At 43.8% G+C, this 13,260-nt stretch overlaps 1 protein-coding gene across 1 annotated transcript in view; it reads right to left on the reverse strand.

Moving 5' to 3' along the window:
• LOC147901134 (uncharacterized) overlaps positions 1 to 13,260 on the reverse strand; it is a 467,121-nt gene that overhangs the window by 177,008 nt on the left and 276,853 nt on the right. The gene's annotated exons all lie outside the window — the stretch shown is intronic.

A 13,260-nucleotide genomic window follows, 5' to 3' on the forward strand; every position in this document is an offset into this window, starting at 1 on the left:
AATGTTTGCAGGCCCTGCCTTGCAGAGACACTCCCGCCTTTTGATCCCTCTATGCCCTGCTCCCATGTGGCCAGAAAGTGTAGATCATATCATGCCATATGTTGACGAGGGTAGCTGCAGGCTAAATCTGCTGCCCCCCCACCACTGCATTGCAACGTGCTACCCAGATACTGCAAGCTCTGATGCTGGCCACCGTCTCCCAAATGCTGTCCTCTGAAGAGAACACGTCTTTGGAGAGTATGCTGCCCCTCCATCACTACACTACAACATGCTACCTAGATATTGCAGGCTGTGATGCCGGACACTGTCTCCCAAATGCCGTCCTCCAAAGAGAGCACGTGTCTCTGGCAAGGGGGAGGCACATGTCTCTGGCGAGGGGGAGACACTTTGACCATCTATTCTGTGGAGAGCTAGCGCTCCCTGAGTCACTCATGGAGGCTAGGTCCCTCCTTAGTACTCAATGGAGAGGCTTCAGGTTCTCTTATTGGCAGGGATGATCTGCAATAAGCCATCAATTCATTGTGGCGAAGTACAGGGTCCTCCTACTCCCAGCTTGATGCAGCATTCCAAGTGATTGCATACCGTCACGGATTACGGGTCCTCACCCTCGGTCTGATGCACATTACTATGGCTGGCCTTAGCTGCAACGATGACATTAGGAGCTGAGGGGTATGGCAAACCTGGGACTCCACATAGACAAATTGCCCCCATTTCAATATAGCCTTGAGGCTCGCCCTATTTTGCTCACTTATCATGAGGTTACCTAGGTCATTCGGGAGGATGTCATACAACTACACACATACACGACCTGGTTAGCACCTAGTGAGGTTCTTAATGAAGCTCAACTTCTACATAGATAGTGCACTGTCTATGGATATGAGAGGAGGGCTCACCAGCCTACACCAGACCCACCTCCCATACTCTCTTAGGATTTCAATAGGGTATCTGGGTTTTCACACATAGATTACACAGAGATTGGGTTGGGTGAGAAAGGGATGCATCTGCACCCTATGTGAATCCCTTGGGACTTGGCTCTGGTTCTCTTTTATTTTGTCTTATATATATATGCAGTTTTAAATTAACTCAATGGACAATTATGGAATGCAGAAATACCTTGGGGAAGACATATCAACATTTAAAAGACATCTAATCTACAAAATCAAAACTAGTTCACATGATCTCGAGGTAGAGAGGGGTAGATGGGCAAGAACCAGGATCCCTAGAGAGGAAAGAATCTACAAAATCTGCCATACAGAAGAAGCAGAAAATGCGCAGCATGTACTCCTTAGATGTAGAGCATACACACACATCAGAGAAGGCTATGGGGAAAGCACAGACCTAAAGAATCTGCTGAAGGAGCCAGCCAAAAAGCTAGGAAGCTACTTAAAAGAGATTTTAGACCATCGCAACAAGGTACTGGGTCTAGCTCACAAGCTAGCCCAACAAGTACTCAATCCATGACAAAGCTGTAAGATTTTTCTCTTTATTGGATGTAAGGGATCACTATTAGTTAATGTCGATTCCTTGCGGGAGTAACTTTTAAACTGGTCCTCCATGGAGGTAAGTAGGTCGGGATTGATGAAATTGCAAAAAAGAAACAGAACTGTACGGCGGGATTTGTACAGGCAAAGAGTACGGACGAAGCACAGGGTAGGACTACGGACTGTACGGACCGTACGGGTATATGGAAGAGGATGTACGGAGGAGGCTGAGTAATACGGGATGCTATTAGGGTGCGCAGGAACTGTACGAAAAATAGAGGTGAGCGGGGATGCTGACGGAGCACGGTGGATTAAGCTGTACGGAAAGGGACGGGGGGTACGGATATACAGCAGGGGTGACGATTAAAAGATGGACGGATACGCTCGGGGCTGCACAGGGAGGAAGCGGGCTGCTCGTACGGCCGTACGATGGATGTACAGCGTCCGTACAGTTGTACGGATAGGGCGCGGGCTTGTACGGGAGCTTGGCGAGGCTGAGCAGCAGGCTCTCACACACACACAATCACACACACACACTTTTTTTTTTTGTGAAACCAAGATACTTATATTATGAAACATTCATTTACATCTGGGCAGAGCTCAAAAGAGAGCCAAAGCCCTATCCATCAGAAGCAGTAAAAGAAAAGCCGAATACAAGAAACATCCAAATCTTCCTCATGTAAGGCATCATATAAAGATTGCCGCAATGAGGCTCGGAAGAACTCATATGGATGCTGAAGGGGAGAATTCAGATATGCTTGATTGCACTGTAGCCAGAGGGTCCATAAGGCCCAGTATCTGATCCAGTGGAAGAAAAGAGAATCCTGTGACAAAGAAGCTGATAGTTTGCCATACATCCAGAAAAACCTGTAGAACCTGTGTGCTGGAAATCTGAGAGATAAGAAATAGGAGATTCTGTCTAGAAGGTCTCTGGAATATGAACAAAACCACAGTAAATGCGGATACTCTCAGATGTAAGATGACATCTTGGACAAAGAGGTGAATGTTATGCTCTAGCCGAGATAGCATGACCTCGGATAGATCGGTGGGCATTTTCTCTTAGATGACCAACTTTTGTAATAATTAATGTGCGTAATTAAATGGTCAAGAGAAGTAACTGCCAAGGTCCTAGGTGAGGGCGTAATGGCATTGACTAGGTAGTTCTAATAGGGCTAGGGCCTAGGTGCATCTAAATGTGAAAATTGCCAAGGGGCAATTGGTTTTAAAGGAACTCCAAGAGAGGGGTGAAAAAGGATGCATCTAAGTAAGGGCCTAAAATGTAGACATGTGGCCAGGAACTATCTAGGGAGATGTGGGTCTCAAGGATAAGCATGAAGGAAATAACGTAGTGATGTTTTAAAGTGAAAATACGTATCAAGTCCTTGAGAATTGGCTGGGAGGTATAAAAAAATTGCCATCGCCCGTGAGCGTGAAGAGTTAGTGCGCAGGTTCAATATTAGTCAGGAACTGTAGAATAAGAAAAGGGGGAAATTTCTTAACACTTGGTATCAGAGCGCAGCAAGGGAGAGTCGACGGGCAGCAGTAGACGAATGATGACGGACGGCGTCGTGATAACGTTAGGTGTAACGCAGCGCTAGCGACGGGATTTTGCGTTCAAAATCAGGATAGTGCGACGAATGAGGCGTACGTACGTCGAATGAGTGACGCCTGATTCAATTGATGACTCCTCTTAGAAACGGGGCGTAGGCTTGCAAATTCTGGTTCCAAAAACGTGGACATCGATGCTGGAATCTTCGAAGGGCGTCTTACCGCAGGGCTGCTGACCAGGTCTCGTACAGCAGGCACCAGCCATTATTGCCGTCAGTTAACCAGCCACCGCGAGCTTTGGGGTGTGCATCGTCAGCTACGTAGGGAAGATAACGCTGAGGGACGATCACGAGCTTTGTGGCGTCGCCTTCGATCGCTGGTGGCGGCGGACTTGGATCCAGGGAGCGTTTGTCCCTTTCGAAAGAAATTTCTAAGTACCTGTTAGTTCGTTTTTTTTCCAACAGGGACTGTTGTTTATTTTTTCTGTGTACAAGAAAAGGGGGAAATCCCAAAAAAAAAAAAAAAAAAACCCATCTTCCATTGCGAACTTAATGGAAGCAGAAGGGCAGAATTCAAGGATGAATCCTAGTGAGTCTAGAGCTCAATCTACACAACAGATGTCACATCACGCAGCACCTACATTGATTGGTAGGATTTCAATATTAGAGGATGCTTTACAGCAGATTATGAACCAACAGCTTCAGGTGAATGCTGGTCAAAATGAGATTAGGGAGATGGTGCAAGCCTTGTCGGCTAGACCGTCTAGGATTGATAAGGGCAAAGCTCCAGCAGAGCCAGAGCCCAGTGTACATTCCTTAGAGCGCGCAAGGGTCAAAGTGCCTAATATCGCTAATTATAGACCGGAGAAGTACGCTGGTCGGATGACCGAGCGCAGCTCTGATGTGATCGAGGTTTGGTTGCACAAGTGGGAAGAAGCCTTCGCCATTTGTGAGATTAGATCCGATCTAAAGAAGATCCGCGAGGCCACACACCTGTTTATTGAGGCAGCGGACAGATGGTGGATAAAGCAACAGAAGGATCAAGTTGCTCCAACCACCTGGGAAGGGTTCAAAGCTGAATTCAAGAAACACTTTCTCCCACCTGATGAAGAATCCCGAGCTTGGGATGCTTATAGAAATCTTCGTCAGAGGAGCTTGTCAGTGGCAGAGTACACTGACAAATTCAGGGAATGTGTTATGAAAATAACAGACCCTCTCCCTATGTCGGTTCAGTTAAAAGACTATATCTATGGACTGAACGACAAAATAAAAATGGAAGTTCGGGCTAAATATGTGACTACACTAGATGAATCTATAGCAGTAGCCCTGAACTATGAGGATGCCAGAGGCAGGTCTGGTGGATTTGTGCAGGCAGGGACTCAGTATGAGCACCCGAGGAAAGGGGGATTTCAGAGGAAATGGGTTTCAAAGACAAGTGTCTCGCAGCCAAGTGGCCAAACCAAGCAGGTGAAGCCGGTTGAGGGACCAACAAAAACAAGTACCACCGTTGGGGTGAAAAGAAAAATAACTCCAATGGCAGCCCGGGCTTGGTCAAAGTCCTCATTGACCCCTGAACAAAAAGAGAAAGCTAGGAAAGAAGGATTGTGCTTCGGCTGCCTTCAGCGACATCAGTGGAAGGATTGTCCACTGAACAAAGATCGTCGCACGGCTAATATGATAATATCTGAATGCGACGTAGAAATGCAGGAGAGTCCCAGTGCAGAACATATGCAGATGCAACTGGCGGGACCTTCTCAGAGGTTAGTACCTTGTTTGTTGTGTGTATCTGTTGCTAAGTTAGTGACGAGTGCACCTGATAACATCCTATCTAAGCCCGCAGCAACGGGGTATACAGCCTTCAACGATACGGAGTTGATCAAAATGAAAGGGCAAGTGGCCAGTCATGATGTCATTGTGTTGTTTGACTCGGCGTCAACTCACAATGTGATTAACTCCAAGCTCGTGAAGAGGCTGAAATTAAAGACAAGTCCATCTGACTATGCGTATACAGTCAGGATGGCAGATGGAAGTTCAACTGAAGTATGGGACCAAAGGGTTACCCAGTTGGAGCTTCGAATTCAGGACTATTTTTGAAATGACCAAGCTTGCTCATGCAGATATAGCCCTGGGAATGGCGTGGCATTCTAGGAAGAATCTAGCCATTGATTGGAAAAAGCACGTATATCAATTCAAGATGAATGATGTGCTTTATGTCTTGCGAGGTGAAAAAGATATACCTCAGGGACCGTTGGTTTCCGTGATGGAAATCAGAAAGGCTCAAGTAGAGTTTTTATACCTTTGCACAGCATCGGTAGAGTCGATGGATGATTCTTCGACTAGCACTGATGTTACGCAAAGTGGTGAGATGGCCAAGCTGGCTAATCTTATAACAGAGGAGTTCTCTGAATGTTTTAGGGATGAACTACCTTATGGGTTACCTCCAGAGCGGAAAGTTCAGCATAAGATTGAACTGATCCCGGGGGCAGAACCTGTAAATAGACCTCCCTATAGGATGAGTTTTGCTGAAGAAGCGGAGGTGCGTAGGCAACTGGAAGAATACCTCAAGTTGGGGCAGATTCAACCAAGTTTCTCACCTTTTGCTTCGCCAGTGATATTAAAGAGGAAAAAGGATGATACGTTTCGCCTCTGTATAGATTACAGAGCATTGAATAATATCACTGTTAAGCACAGGTATCCGATGGCTCGGATTGATGATTTGCTAGATGCATTACATGGAGCCGTGATTTTCAGCAAGATAGATCTTAAGTGCGGCTATCATCAGATCCGGATTAGAGCTGAGGATGTGCATAAAACCGCTTTTATAGGCAGGTTTGGTCATTATGAGTTTTTGGTAATGCCCTTCGGACTTACCAATGCTCCAGCGACCTTCGTCATGCTTATGAATGATTTATTACGTCCGTATATCAGAAAGTTCGTAGTACATTTCATTGACGATATCTTGATATTCAGTAAAAGTGTTACTGAGCATTGTGAACACTTAAGGATAGTGTTCAGTACTTTGAGGAAAGCCAGTCTTTATGTGAATAAAAAGAAAACTATACTGTGTATGGTTAGACTTGAGTACTTAGGGTTCATAATTACTCCACAGGGGGAAGAAATGGATCCGAAGAAAGTGGCTGCGATACTAACTTGGCCAATCCCTCAGAGTCTGACCGCGTTGCGATCATTCTTGGGATTTGTCCAGTTTTATAGAAGGCATATCAAAGGATATTCCGAAATAGTATCGCCATTGACTGATCTGACCTCAGATAAAGTACCTTTTATTTGGGGACAGAATCAACAAGAAAGTTTTAACACCATAAAACAAGCTGTGGTCTCAGGACCGGTGTTAAAAATAGTTGATCCCCAGAAACCGTTGTTCCTAGAAACCGATGCAAGTGGCATTGCGGTAGGAGCAGTCCTCCTTCAAGAGGGAAGGCCAGTAGCCTTTGAAAGCAAGAAGCTTTCTCCCTCTCAAAGGAATTGGCCAACTCATGAATTGGAGTTGTATGCTGTTATCCATGCTTTGAAAACATGGAGGCATTATCTGTATGGTTCAGAGTTTTATGTGGATGTGGATCATGATACTCTGAAACATTTCTGTAAACAGCCTGACTTGAGGGGCCGCCAAGCTAGGTGGGCAGAGCTCATGCAGGAGTTTAATCTAACGATTCGGTACCGAAGAGGAAAAGACAATAAGGTAGCTGATGCGTTGTCTCGCATTATGCACAACCTGAGTTTCACGGTATTAGAGAGTACTCTAATGACCGAGATCAGAGAAACTCAGAAGGTGGACGAGTTTGTCCAGAGCTTATGGCCTAAGGCTCATGTGTTAAAACCCGGGGAAAATGAAAAGGATGACCTGGCATCCAGAAAAGGCCAAACTTATGCAAGATATACCATAAGGGATGGTATGCTAGTTAGAAATGGCAAGGTTGTAGTACCTGGTCAGAATGATCTCAGGCAGAGAGTCATTCGACAATGCCATGATAGCCCGTGTGCGGGACATCCAGGTGTCGAGAAGACATATGATCTCGTGAAGCGAGATTTCTTTTGGCCAAAGATGAAAAAGCATATTCATGAATATGTGACACGGTGTTTCTCGTGTCAGGTAAGTAAGGCCGAGCGGGTGAAGCCACCCGGACTTTTACAGCCCTTGGAAATACCACTAAGTAAGTGGGAGAGCATTTCCATGGATTTTATTGTAGGACTACTTGCAACGCAAGGAGGGTATAATTCTATCCTTGTGGTGGTTGATCGTCTAACCAAGATGGCTCACTTCATTCCGACTAGAGAGTCTATTAGTGCCCCGCAAGTAGCGGAGTTGTTTATTAGACATATATTTCGTCTGCATGGATTGCCTAGATCCATAGTGTCAGACAGAGATGTCAGGTTTACCGGTCACTTTTGGACAGCGGTATTTGAGACACTAAGGACTGAGTTGGGAATGAGTAGTGGGGATCATCCTGAGACGGATGGTCAGACGGAGAGAGTCAACCAGACTTTAGAGGATATGCTGAGAGCATATGTGTCATTGAGGCAACATACATGGGACAAGTGGTTGCCATTGTTGGAGTTTGCCTACAATGATAGGAAACATTCATCTACTGGGTTCAGTCCGTTTGAGCTGAACTATGGTTATAGACCAGCTAATCCAACTATAGTTGGAGTACCTCAGAAAGTGCCTAGTGCCGCGAACTTTGTAGTTCAGATGCGGGAGATGCTAGCACTTGCGAGAGCTAATATCCGCCAGGCTATGGATAGAGCCAAGGTGTATGCGGATGAAAATCGGTCTATAAGAGTATTTGAAGAAGGAGAAAAAGTTTTTCTCAGAATTCCTTCACACTCGAAGTCGTTGACTTCAGGAGAGTGTGCTAAGTTATCACCTCGATACTGTGGGCCGTGGTTAATTCTAAAGAGAATAGGCAGTGTAGCCTATAAATTAGAATTGCCACAGGGGTGTAAGGTGTACCCGGTTTTTCATGTTTCGCGCTTAAAGAAATTTTTGCATACAGGTGACTCACTAATCGAAGGTGTGGTTTTGTTTCAGGAGATAGAGGATATTGCAAGGCGCAAACCAACAAAGATCCTGGACCGAGGAACAATGCAAATACGAAATCGGAAGATACCCACGGTGTTGGTTGCATGGCATGGTCAGCCTCTATCGGAAGCTACCTGGGAATCCGTATACCAGTTACGGAGAGCATTCCCAGATTTCATCATTGAGGACGCTGATGCTTGAAGAGGGAAGGAATGTTATGCTCTAGCCGAGATAGCATGACCTCGGATAGATCGGTGGGCATTTTCTCTTAGATGACCAACTTTTGTAATAATTAATGTGCGTAATTAAATGGTCAAGAGAAGTAACTGCCAAGGTCCTAGGTGAGGGCGTAATGGCATTGACTAGGTAGTTCTAATAGGGCTAGGGCCTAGGTGCATCTAAATGTGAAAATTGCCAAGGGGCAATTGGTTTTAAAGGAACTCCAAGAGAGGGGTGAAAAAGGATGCATCTAAGTAAGGGCCTAAAATGTAGACATGTGGCCAGGAACTATCTAGGGAGATGTGGGTCTCAAGGATAAGCATGAAGGAAATAACGTAGTGATGTTTTAAAGTGAAAAAATACGTATCAAGTCCTTGAGAATTGGCTGGGAGGTATAAAAAAATTGCCATCGCCCGTGAGCGTGAAGAGTTAGTGCGCAGGTTCAATATTAGTCAGGAACTGTAGAATAAGAAAAGGGGGAAATTTCTTAACAGTGAAGCTATCCTTCTTTGAGCCAATTTCACCCCTACTGGAAGAATACCAACAATACATCGCCATAGAAAGAGTCGTTGCTTCAATGGCATTTTCAACTTCCATATTAATTGCAATCTTCCTTTCCACCAGGCTAATGACTTGTTCAAATGCCATAAAGAATTAGCATGATGGGCAATCCAGGGAGGAGGTAATATCAATCGATAAGCCTGTATAGAAGTCAATAAATTCAAAGGCCTAGAGAATATGCTTGTATTTGAAGACCAAAGGTGCTAATCTTGAAGCCTATCTCTGACATTCAATGTCGGAATCGGAACCAGAGGGAGTAATAGATCAGCAATAGCTTTCCAAATAGGTCTATGATGCATCCCCAGATTGTATTGTCGACATGCTACTGGAAAAGTGAGAATATTTCCTTGCATATCTACCACGTCATCAATGAACCTGATACCCATTTTCATAAGATTGTAAGCTCTGATGGGTTGTTGAATAGCAAGGCGAGAGGAAAACACAGCACTCCAATCACACACTTTTTTTTTTTTTTGTGGGAAGAAATCTTTTATTGCTGCAAAATAATTACATTCATAGTTACTTCAAAAACGAAGTAGCTACTACTCAACTAAAGATCTCAGTATAAGCTGTATACACATCCTGATCAATCAAACGAGTCTGAAAACAATCGTAGAATGATTGTTGCAGAGAGCGTTTGAAAAAAAGAAAGGATGAAAACACTGGATCACCAAAGACTATGATTTCTGTCCATCCATAAAGTCCATAGGGTCCAATAGCGCACCCATACAAAAAATAAATCAAAACCCCGTCTCTGTGGATGAAAACCAAACAACCAGAAAAATCTGCCAAAAGTAACAGTAGGAAATCGCGCTCGAAGCCTCTGTCGGATGAGAGCAATGAGATCAGAAGTATGTGGACAGAACCAAAAAATGTGAAGCACTGATTCAATAGAGTGCTGGCATCTGTGACAAACAGCTGAAGCAATATGTCTGTGTGCGAGTAACTGTCCGGATGGAAAAATGCCAAGGAGAACTCGCCATAGGAAAAGCTGTTGTCGAAGAGGGACTTTGTAATGCCAAAGGAGACGCAGCCTTTTTCTCCACCACTTCATTGAACGATCCATATGCCAAACAGTATTTGCTCTGTGAGAAATCCAAGGTGGAGGTAATAACACTTTATACAGAGATGACACTGTGATATGTGAGAGCTTCAAAGGACGGGCGTATAAGGAAGGAGAGACACTCCAATCACACACACACACTTTTTTTTTGGTAAAATCCAGTGCATTGTATTTATATTGTCATAACTTTACAAGAGGGAAAGTCTCCAAGATGGAGAGTATCCCACAGATCAGAAGCATAAAAAGAAAAGCTCAATGCAAGATGCATGTATATCACCCTCATGACAGGCATCATATAAATATTGCCGCAATGAGGCTCTAAAAGATTCATATGACTTTTGAAACTGACGGCCCAAGTATGCCCAATTATGCTCTTCCCAGATTGTCCAAAGAGCCCAATATCTCACCCATGAGAAAAAGAGTGAGTATTGAGATAAAGGCCTCCTAAATCTGCCAAATAACCAAAAATGTTTCCCAAATATGTGACTCGGGAAACGGAGGCGAAGATGATCTGAAATTTTCCCAAGGAGGTTCCGAGTAGACGGGCAATCACACATACACTTTTTTTTTTGGTAAAATCAGCAATCACACTCTTTTTTTTGGTAAATCCATGAGAGGTATATTATCAACAAGATTTACATGAGGGTCTTAAAAAACAGAGAGCCTCAACAGGATATCAAAAGCAAAGAGAAAATATTTCCAGGCATGACTGAGGAAGATCTCCTTGATGGCAAGCATAGACACACACTTTTTTTTTTTGGTGAATCCAAGATACTTATATTACGAAACTTTCATTTACATCTAGGCAGTGCTCAAAAGAGAGCCAAAGCCCTATGCATCAGAAGCAGTAAAAGAAAAGTTGAATACAAGAGACATCCAAATCTTCCTCATGTAAGGCATCATATAATGATTGCCGCAATGAGGCTCGGAAGAACTCATATGGATGTTGAAGGGGAGAATTCAGATATGCTTGATTACGCTGCAACCAGAGGGTCCATAAGGCCCAGTATCTGATCCAGTGGAAGAAAAGAGAATACTGTGACAGAGATGCTGATAGTTTGCCATACATCCAAAAAAACCTGTAGAACCTGTGTGTTGGAAATCTGAGAGATAAGAAATAGAAGATTCTGTCTAGAAGGTTTCTGGAATGTGAACAAGACCACAGTAGATGCGGAATACTCTCAGAAGTAAGGTGACATATTGGACAAAGAGGTGAAGCTATCCGCCTTTGAGCCAATTTCACCCCTACCGAAAGAATACCAACAATACATCTCCATAAAAATAGACGTTGCTTCAATGGCATTTTCAACTTCCATATCAATTGCAATTTTCCCTTCCACCAGGCTAATGACTTGTTCAAATGCCATAGAGAATTAGCATGATGGGCAATCCAAGGGGGAGGTAATATCAATCGATAAGCCTGTATAGAAGTCAATAAATGCAAAGGCTTAGAGGAGATGCTTGTATTTGAAGACTGAAGGTGCCAATCTTGAAGCCTGTCTCTGACATTCAATGTCGGTATCGGAACCAGAGGGAGTAAGAGATCAGCAATAGCTTTCCATATAGGTCTATGATGCATCCCCAGATTGTATTGTCGACATGCTACTGGAAAAGTAAGGATATTTCCTTGCATATCTACTACATCATCAATGAAACGGATACCCATTTTCATAAGATTATAAGCTCTGATGGGTTGTTGAGCTGCAAGGGGAGAGGAGAACACAGCACTCCAATGAATACTTTCCATTCTAAGTGAGGAATCTGTAGAAGTAGGAAGGGGAGACCATTTGATGTGCGAGAGTACTTGCTTCCAGTCCTGTATCAAGGAATTAGAAAATGGACAGCGAGGTATTTTACCTTGAAATTTGCCCAGTACTACTTCCGATGGATCAACTAGCCAATGTCCATAAGCATTTGTGGTCATCTGTCCACACAAAAAAGCCAACATAATGGACCAAGGCTGCTCTTGTTGAAAAAATGTCTTGAGCATAGTGATCTTTCTTGCCAACACATGAAATTGGATGTTGATTATATTCAAACCACCATGCATTCTTGGTGAACAAAGCATATCCATTTTGAGCAGCTGTAAAGCTTTTTTATGAAGCTTTGTTTTCCAAAAAATCTCCATGGCTTGAGACATAAAGGAGGTGAGATCTCGGGATGACCAATGTAATAGAGGAAGGTAGAACTGGACATAAGCTAGAACAATAGACTGGACAATTCGAAGCCGTACATGCAGAGGCCAAGTGGAGATCTTCCAATATTCTAATTTGTCCTGAATTTTGTTTGACACCCATGACATTTGTTGCTTTTTGCTGATTTTCCAGCCAATGGGATAGCCCAAATGTCTTACTATGTTTTCCGGATAAATAATTTGGCCTGGCCACAGGGTAGCATGCCAATCACAATGCTTGAGAGGCAAGAGTTTTGATTTCTGAAAGTTGATTTTAAGACCAGCCGCCAACCCAAAATCTGACAGGGTATCCATCAAAAGGCGAATCTCCAAAGGGCTATTCTTTGGCATGAAGAATGAATCATCTGCATAGGCCTGAGCAATGAAGGGTCGTGAACCAGAAATCTCAAGCCCCTCTAGCTGTCCAGTATCAACCATGTGATCCATATAAAGAAGCAAAGGATGTGAAGCGATGGCATATAGCAAAGCACTGAGAGGGCATCCCTGTCGAACTGAACGTTCAAGAGTCCAAGACTCAGACAAATGATTCCCTATAAAGCATTGTGCAGTGGAATCTGAGTAGAGCCAATATATGACATTAACTAACTTTGGCCCAAAACCAAGTTTTGACATGATTTGAGAGACATAATCCCATTGTACTGTATCAAAAGCCTTCGCCACATCCACCTGCATAACCAACACATCTTGATCTGTATATTTTGCATATTCCATTGCAATGAGAGTGTTAGACATATTGTCATGTATGTGCCGTCTTGGAACAAAACCATATTGCCGGGGATGAAGTCCATCATGAAGGATATCCTTTATCCGATGTACCAACATTTTGGCAATCAGTTTGTATATGACCGGCATCAAAGTGATGGGCCTCCAGTCATCCATAGTCTCACATAGAGGTTTTTTGGGCACCAGCTTAACCAGACCATGCTTCCAAGCTGAGGGAAGATGTTGCTGTTGCTAGGCTACATTTATAAACTGCAGAATTGGACCTTTCAATTCAGGCCAAAAGGCGTCAAAGAATTCAACCGTCAGACCATCCCAGCCAGGGGATTTATGTTTACCCAAATGCCGAAGAGCTTCATCCAATTCCACATCTGTAAAAGACATTTCCAGCATTGAGGCTTTTTGCAGAGAGACAATAGGAGAAACAAGTGCAG

Source organism: Dipteris shenzhenensis, chromosome 6 (genome assembly GCF_047967505.1).
Source record: "Dipteris shenzhenensis isolate YYH24624 ecotype China chromosome 6, Dip_SZ_1.0, whole genome shotgun sequence".
NCBI classification, from domain to species: Eukaryota; Viridiplantae; Streptophyta; class Polypodiopsida; order Gleicheniales; family Dipteridaceae; genus Dipteris; species Dipteris shenzhenensis.